Raw genomic sequence first — 8,823 nt, 5'->3', positions numbered from 1 at the left:
TCATTTCTGATATAATATGTAGTGCGTTTCTTTGCATAGAAGGACTGTTTAATATACTTCAATATGCAAAACTAGTTCCCCTTGGCTTAAAGGGCTAGCCAGTATTTGGGACTTTGCCAGGTTGTTTCCACTACGATGTGAAATCGGTGATGTCGTGCGTGTTTGTGTGGCCCTGACCTGCTTGCTTACCGAGAGCGTGCCCGGTGCTCTGCTTCCCAATGCCAGGAGAAACAAACCAAAGGAGACATTGTCCTTTCTCACGGGGCGTTCATAGATATGCTCAGGGAGGCGGAGGGGGGAGCGTTTTAATTAGCACAGCTCCGAGAGCCGCGCTAATTAAAGTGCCCGCAGCGTCATGTGTATCAGCATCCCCACACTGAAAAATGGCAGCGGGGTGCTTGGAACTAAAGATCATTGAGCGAGCTTTAGTTTGAAGCACCCCACCGCCATTTTGCAGCACAGGGACACGGATACATGCTGCAGCGTGGTAATTACCACATTGCAGGGATTAATTGAGTCTGCTCCCACGCGCTGTAATGACAGTGTGTTGGAGCAGCCTCGCTGCGCATGTATACAGGACCCCACATACCCCAAGCCTGCTCTTCCAGACCAGTCCTGCTCCAGGTTTATCTACCTCTCTTTGATCTCCAAGTAAACCATTGCCGCTGAGCAGCATTTAATTGCCCTCCCTGCCCCCTCCTTAATTTAACCTAAATGATAGGTTGGTACCTTTGGCTTCAAATAGGTCTGTGATTGATGACAGTGGAGACATTGCTACACCGCAGTGTATTACATTTCTCAGGAATGCGTGCACATTCTCCTCCTACTGGGAGTCTGACTATAAAACCATCTTTATGGGAAGATGTTAACAAAGAAAGATCCAGTCCATGCATTTATAGCAGAGACCCAGCTGCCTAGTAAAGCTGAATTTAAATGCTTTCAGTAAGTGAGGTCCTTGTCACCCTATTTGTATCTCTTGTGTCTGTGTAGTTTCTGAAGATGCTGTGGGCTCGCAGATGACTTTCTCCAAGACCAGTCCCATTCCCAGTCTTTGGAAACCTCTTGCAGCTCAACTTTAAATTTGATCATGAGGGCCTCAAAAAGGTATGTGTTTTCAGATTACTATGAATGGACTATTAAGATGACTGAGAAAACGCACGTAATTTTTGGCAGCCTTAGGTGCCTCTACATGCCAAGGAAAATTTTATTCTAAACGTTGTAGATGTAAAAGTCAAACAGGGTCGTGACATCTGTTATTGTAAATGTAGAATGCATCAAATTATTTAATATCAAATAGCTTGATGACACCCGAGTTGATCAAGAGTGAAACAATGCCGAAGGGGGCATTTGTATCTCCTGATGTGGAGAAAGAAATAAGTTTTTAAAGAGCAACTTTCATATTACAGAGTTCTTCATGTAGATTGGATTTCACCTTGACATCTGCCAGTGTGTAGATTTCCCACTAAAGGGACTCTTGGGACTCTGTGTGTGTGTGTGTGTGTGTGTGTGTGTGTGTGTGTGTGTGTGTGTGTTTGCAATACAGAAAGGTCGATGCATCTACTCTGCTCATCTGTCGCCAGTTGTTCCATAATTTAAGCCAAGTTCCTGTGTAAGGTCTGCAGAGGAGGGAGCCCAGCTCCATCCTTCAGACTGCCCAAAGTCTGGGGGTGAAGAAAGTGACTCTTGGTTAAAACGAGGACTCTGGACGATGCAGGAGAATGGGGGGGCAGCCACAAGTTTTGTCCATACTTAGCACATGGGCCATGTTTTCAAAGCTCTTTAGGCCAGATTTTTTTTGAACGTGCACAGATTAGTCCAGGTTGTCAAAAGAGCAGGCAGTGCGCCGAGCTCCCTTGAAGGATCAGCCACCTATTTAGGTGCCTGAACAAGAAGTAGGCTCCTGTGAAATCTGGGTTACTGACCACTTCTGACAATTTAGAAGTGCTTCAGCGAAGACAGGTAAACATATTCATTTACTTAATGTTTTTTGGTCTGCGCCAGCCTTCCCTAATGCGTGTTTGACATTTACAGGCTGAAAATTCAGCTTGAAAGGCATTGGGGAATGTGAATCACCCAGAAATACCGGTTCTGGCTCACACGGGCACCTGCTCCCTGACACCTGCTTGCAGGCAGCATTTTCCAGCCCCTCTCTACTTCCAGCCAGCTCTTGCAGTTCACCACCGCTCGAGCTCTCCCGTCGTCCTCGCAGGCTCCCGTTCAGTATTCTGCTCAGCAGATTTTTGCAGCTCCTAGCAGCCCCTGCCACCTTTATACCAGCCCCCAACTTCAGCAACTCCCCCTGTCTCCAGCCTCAAGGGGAAAGGGCTGGCAGGGGTCATGGGTTCCTATGTATTCATTTCCCCTTCTTACAGTGTGCTGTCAGCAAACTGGGAGGGAGGGGATACTGTTCTCCTGCATCTGCTCAAGGATATTGTCCCACTCAGAGTACATGGGGCTGCTCCAGGTCAGATGCCTTGAATGGTCAAAAGGGGAAATGGCAGGCAGCTCACAGGTAAAACATTGTTTTCTTGGCCCATGTTGGGCCCAATGAACTTTTAGGACTATCCGGATCTTTGGTGAGGATGCAAGGGGAGGTTTACTGTACAAAGTTGGTTTCAAATGCAGGATCAGGTGAGAATAAGCTGAAGACAGAGCCTGTAGCTGCAGCTCAGGTGTAGGCAGGCAGAAACTAATTGTAAGCCTGTCTTGGAGGACAGAGTCACTGAGGAAGATAACGAGCTGGCTCTGCGGGAGTTAAGACTCCCTTGAAACAGAGCAGAGGGGAGAGAAGAGTGAGCGAGCAGCGGTGGGTTGGCTGGTAGCCGAGCTCTATGCCCCACTCCATGACTGCCTTTGTCCTGGAGTTTTGCAAGAGACCTGAGGGAAGCTGAAAGATGCTGAGGTCACCTATTGACAAATGGAAACAGTCATGTTTTTTCTGCATAAGAGGTATATGGAATTATTGAACTTGCTTTTGCTCTTCCCGTTTTCCAGCCATATCAGTGGAACTAGCTGAAAATTATAAAATTTGTAAACTCAGTAGGGGCAAGAAGAAAAATTCAGAGGAAACATCTTTGAAGTGTTTATGGAGCCAAATCACGAGGTGAGTTTTGATTGCTCAAGGTAACAATGGCTAGTGCCCCAAAGAATTGGGGATACAAGAGGTATTTTTTCCTCTCCCCCTATTCTTTGTATTTAAATAACCTTCTTTCTGTTTAATGTCTCTGCTCTGCGAGTCCATTCATCGATTCTAACAAAGTAGGCTTTAGCTTCTGAAAGCTCATGCCCTGAACGAGTTAGTCACACTGTGACTAACTGCCCTGCTTTGCAGTTGAAGAGTTTATTAGCTTGGTAATGGCCCTTGCCGAGTTGCTGGTTTCAGAGGCCGCCAGACCCCTGCCAGAGCTGCAGTGTTTGTATGTGGTCAGGTCTTCCTTGCTGCATATAGTTAGTGACCACCAGATCTGTTGGATCCCTCTGTACCCGGGTGGTTCCTGCATATTTTAGATGCTGTATAAATATCAAGATGCAATAGTTTTATCTGTTTGCTCACAGTTTAACATCACCATCCTCCCTTGTTCAGAAATCTCCCTTGCACCAGGTGCTGCCCAGTCTAAGAGTTTCTTTCCCATTTGCTTCAAAGTTTTGTGTGTTTGGACTCTCTTCCCCCAGGCTTCAACCTAATCTCCTCTTCCACCATGACCATCCCTGACTATTCAGACCAGTCAGCCCTTCTCCTTGGCTGGCTCATTCTTGCAGCCTGCACATAGCTCAGTACCCCTCTAGTATTGCTGACACCAGGGGTTAACAAGTGATGAAACCGTTCAGTTCGTCAGAATGAAACGTTCTAGGAGAAATACGGGGATTTGTTACAACAGAAGTTTTTGTCATTTCAATGGAAATGAAAATGTCACTGTCCACCCAGAAAAAAAAAAGAAATCAAAACTGACATTTTCCTGCCAAATTAATTTTGATGTTGTGAAAACTTTGTGTGTCTAATTTTTCAGAACTTTTTTCCTTGAAAATTTTTGGTATTTCACCTTTTGGTCCAAGAAAATATTGAACTACTGGAAAATCCCACAGGGTGAAAATTCTGTTTTCTAAAAAGTCTAATGAAGGTCGTTTAAAGGCCGACTTTTAAAAACAGGGGTTGGAGTTTGTTTAATACTTGCCTTTGAAGACTGGGTCTTCCAGGCAGGAGAAGCTGCTGTGACTTTCAGGTTTGCCGGGGCTGTGCTCATCCTGGGAGGTCCAAGGGGACCGTTCTGGCCGGGAGGATGCGGGAGCAGTGCTCATGCTCCAGAAGGATTGTGCACAGTGGGGTTTGTGAAAGCTGGTTGTTTCTCCCTACTGAGTTGTACACAAGTCTGCATCTGCCCCTGGTCTGGGAATGGAGCGCTGCCAGCACCCAGTTTTTGTACAAACTTTCACATGGAAAATTCATCCTAGAATTCATGTACAGAAATGCAGGCCTTTGCCATACCTGCTCCAAGGAGGAGCTCCCCTTACTCTCTCCTGTCCCTTGGATTGTGGGGAGCTGCCATTCTGGCGTACTTCACTTGCTTTCCCCATCATCAGCATCTTTTCTCTTTCCCCATCTCATTTTGACTTGTGTCCTACTTATTTTCTCCTTTCATGCTCCTTCACATTTTCAGTATCGCTAATAGGGGCAGGGTGGGGCAGGCACTAAGGCACACAGTTAACAGCACAGAGGTCACAAGTTTGAGGCCACAGCAGAAGTCCTTATGGTGTGGCTCTGCCAGAGTCCAATGAATCTTGAATTTTGCTAGCGACCTTGCCACAAGGACACAAAAAAGGAAAGGAAGGGTTGCCAACTTCAAGAAATAGGAAACTGTGAAATCATGGGCCTTTTTTTTAATGATGGTTTTTAAAATGTCTGTTTTGACTTGTATTTCTCTCATACCTCTCTACCAGTGTGTGTATATATGTGATAGTTTTAGATTGAAAAGTCAAGCTTTAACTCGTGCTTCTCACTGGATGCTCAAAAGGGAGTACAAGGAGCAATACAAGGAATAAAAAAATCCCTTATTTTATGGTGGCATGGGAATGACTTGATGAGTCAGGAGGTCCCTTCCCATTCAGAATAAAGACTCTACTTCCTGCCGTTAGAGAAGCGAAGGGTAATTACCCTGCATATCCTGTTACTGTCTTGCCCCCTTCCCCAGTTTTTTATTTGATCCCCATATTACTTTCCTGTATCTCAGCTATAAAATACCACTGGAAAATGCAGAATAATCATCAAAGAAACACCAAGTGGTCCCTTCCTCCCATGTAGCAACTTAGCTATATTATTTTTCACTAAAGATGTTTTTGAGTTACAAGGATTTTTTTACATATACGAATGTCATGAGCGTTAGTCATCTTATTAACTGCTGGAAAACCCTAACTGAATCGAAGCTTTCTCTACATGAATTCAGCAGAGATGGACCCGCAGCAGGTGCAGAAGTGCGGTTCCACCCCCACTTCTGCTGCCACTGTCTCTGGAGCCTGGGACCCCATGTAGCCTCCCCCTGCAGCCCCCAGATATGAATAGGGCACAGAGTGGCAGTGCAGAAAGCAGGCACAGGAAGGGGAGATCCATGCACGTGGGGGTGAGGGAGCTCCAGAGCCAGCCTGCCCTGCTCCAGCCGTGGGCTGCAGCTGTGCAGGGTGCTGGGCTTGACTGGGGACAGCAGCAGCAGCTGCAGGCAGGTTTCTTCTTCCTGCAGCTATTTCCTGCCCTGCCTTCCAGTGTCCCCTGTTGGGCCAGGGACTCCAGCTATGTCTCGCCCCCATTCTCCATCATGGTCTGAGGCAGTATTTCCCAACCTTTTCCAGCCCAAGGCACACTTACATTAATAAAAAATTTCCACGGCACACCTGTTAAGGCATTCCCCATCCTCATACGTGTTGTAGCTCATTGGAGCTCACTGCCACAGAAAAATTTTGCATGCCTGTTCATTTTTGATGGCACACTTCTGTGTCACCACACACGGGTTGGGAACCACTGGTCTGAGGGACCGTGTGCTGCACCAATCTTTGCTAAATCCCAGACCTGCCCCAAACTTAGCAGAGTTAGATCATTATATTTAGACTCCTTGAATATTAATTTAAAAAAATGAAGTGTCATACACTCAGAACATTAAAAATATTTTTAAACCCTTCTCATTGTTTTGTATAATATCCAGGAACCACATACGCATGCAAAACATCCAATAATTACAGTAAATGGCATTTTTATAATGAACATACTTGCAAATAATTGCTCCAGTAGCTCAATATAATCTATTTTATTTATTCATCTTTCTGTCCTGCTGCCCTGGGACTTGCCCCCTTGCCCTGACCCCCGGGTGCAGAGGGGTCACAGCGCAGGAGGCAGCAAGGAGGTTGCTGCTGGCTCTGGGGTGGAGCTCGCCCAGCCCTGAACCTGCCAGCCCAGCCCTACAGCTCACAGCAATGGAGGTGCCTCCGTGTGCCGAGAGCTCCTCCTGCAGGAGCCCAGCGCCGTGACTCGTGATCAGCTTTGAGAACTCCCCACGCAAACTTCCCCCGGCTGCTCCGCGCAGCCTTCCTTGCCCCTTGGATGGGAACTTGCATCCTGTCTCCCACGTCTCCATTGCTGGCCTCTGCACACATGCTGCTCGCCCCTGCTCCACACCCTCGGTCTCCCGGGACCCTTCTCTCCCCTGAGCGGGTCTGTGAAGCCCTTCGCAGTCCATGTCTGAGCAGCGTCCTGCCTAGTCCCTGAACCATGGAGGGGCAATCATTTTCTTTTTGGGCATGGCCTCAGTCTCCCCGTGGCCAGCTTTGCTAAGGGCAGCCACTTGGACTCAGGCCCATGGACGGTGGCAGCCACCTTGCGGGCCTCATCTCAGCTTGAGGGAGGGGAAATGTGCAAGATAGAGGCTTTTCCTCCTGAAGTAAAACCCTGCCCGCCGCCCCCCGGACCATGAGAATAGTGATGGAAGAGTTGGCAGTGCTGCCTTCTTCTGCACCACTTTTCCCTCTGTTCACCTGCTTTTCCTGGCCTCCTCCTTTCCTGCCCACATGTTCCCTGCCTTAGAATCACAGAAAATGAGGTTGGGAGGGAGCTCAGGAGGTCCCATCTAGTCCAACCTCTGCTCAGAGCAGGACCAGCCCCAACTAGACCATCCCAGCCAAGGCTTTGTCTACGCAGGTCTTCAAAACCTCCAAATATAGAGATGCCACCACCTCTGGGTAACCTGTTCCAGTGTTTTACCACTCTCCTAGTGAGAATTTTTCCTATTAGCTAACCTAAACTTCTCTTGCTGCAACTTGAACCCATTGCTCCTTGTTCTCTCATCTGCCCCCACTGAGAACAGTTCAGCTCCATCCTCCTTCGAACCCCCCTTCAGGTAGTTCAAGGCTGCTATTAAGACCCCTCTGTTCCCTTTTCTCTAGGCTTAATTAGTCCAGTTCCCTCATGTCCTTATGAGGACATGACCTCGTAAGTCATGTCCCCCAACCCTTCCCTGTTGCTGGCACGTCCTGCTCTCATGTCCTCCCTCAGCCCCCAGGGTCCTCCCCCATCCCCTGCCCCTTCTGCAGAGCAAGGAGGAGGTGTGGGAGGGCAGAACATGAGAGACTCTGGGGCTCGCCAGCCTGCCTTCCCGAGGGGGTGCATGGCAGCAGCAGGTGAGGGTGAGCTCTGTGGAGGCCACGTTGTGAAAGCTGGGGGCACTTGCCTGGGCACCATTATTCTGTGGATGTACATTGTGCCCAGAGCCACCCAGAGCGTCCCTCCGCTCTGACAAAGCCCAGCTGTAAAGGAGCTGCTGCAGGTTGGGAGGAGCCGGGGGTCCAGAGGAGAGGGGCTTCTTCATGCCAGGAGCGCAGTGTAGCTGGGGCAGGGCGTGCAGGGCACCAGCAGCATCGGGTGGTCTTGGCTCCCCCGTTCTACAGCGCTCAACAGCCTCTCTGCCCAGGGCACCAACGTTGCGAGTTGCCCCCATGCTTTGTACTTGTGATCTGTAGCAAGTCGGGTGCCGGAGGGCTGTGCTCCCTGTGACCAAGGAGATTGAGCAGCCCCTTTGTACTTGTGATCTGTAGCAAGTCGGGTGCCGGGGGGCTGTGCTCCCTGTGACTACCAGCTCCTGCCCAAGGAGATTCAGCAGCCCCATGATCAGACACACCAGTCTGGTGGGGCAGCATGGGCAGAAAACCATGTACTAGTGGTGAGTAACCCCAACTGCCTGGAGGTTTTAGACCCCTGCTTTAAAGAGATAAAACCTCCTTAATGGGGGATTTCTCTGGCGTGATTTCTGCCCGTGTCTTCTCTGTATCAAAGGAAGATTGAAGTTAAGTGAATTCAATGCAGCCTGTCCTTTGTGGACTAATTCCTTATGACAGAAAAATATATAGTTGTTGTAACGCTTGTTGTGTGCAGGATTTAGCCTTGCAGAGATATTAGTGTGACATGCACATTGTTCTTCATGGCCACAGGTATTACGTTCCCAATGGTCGAGCCTGGAAGCAGCAGAGACGTTTTTGATTCGTAAATCATGATCCTGCAGAAACTGGGAACGGGGAAGGAGCACCGAATACAGGAGGAGGCCTGCCACGAGGTGGAGCACTTGGACAGCATGAAAGGTTCGTCCCTGGCAAGGTGTTTTTTGACTCCTCTCACGTTCCCCCCATGTGAACCAGGCTGTGGGCCAGTGAGAGCAGCGCTGCCTCCTGCTCCACAATGGACCATCCCGAGTTCTGGGGTTCTTCATAGATTACGTGGAATGAAATGCGAGACAATGGGCAGAGCTGAGCATTTAATATGCTAGAGCCAGTATTTTGATGTCTAGTTGAGGA

At 48.7% G+C, this 8,823-nt stretch overlaps 1 long non-coding RNA gene across 1 annotated transcript; it reads left to right on the top strand.

Moving 5' to 3' along the window:
* The first annotated feature begins 958 nt into the window (after positions 1-958).
* Positions 959-8,594, top strand: LOC102377073. The gene is made up of 3 exons (XR_323054.2): positions 959-1,104; positions 2,995-3,103; positions 8,464-8,594. It is a non-coding gene; the product is annotated as an uncharacterized LOC102377073 (long non-coding RNA).
* Positions 8,595-8,823: the final 229 nt, after the last annotated feature.

This window comes from Alligator sinensis, unplaced genomic scaffold (assembly GCF_000455745.1).
Source record: "Alligator sinensis unplaced genomic scaffold, ASM45574v1 scaffold301_2, whole genome shotgun sequence".
Classification (NCBI taxonomy): domain Eukaryota; kingdom Metazoa; phylum Chordata; order Crocodylia; family Alligatoridae; genus Alligator; species Alligator sinensis.
The sequence above is the reverse complement of the archived record's forward strand: the minus strand, read 5'-3'. Positions and strand labels throughout refer to the sequence as shown.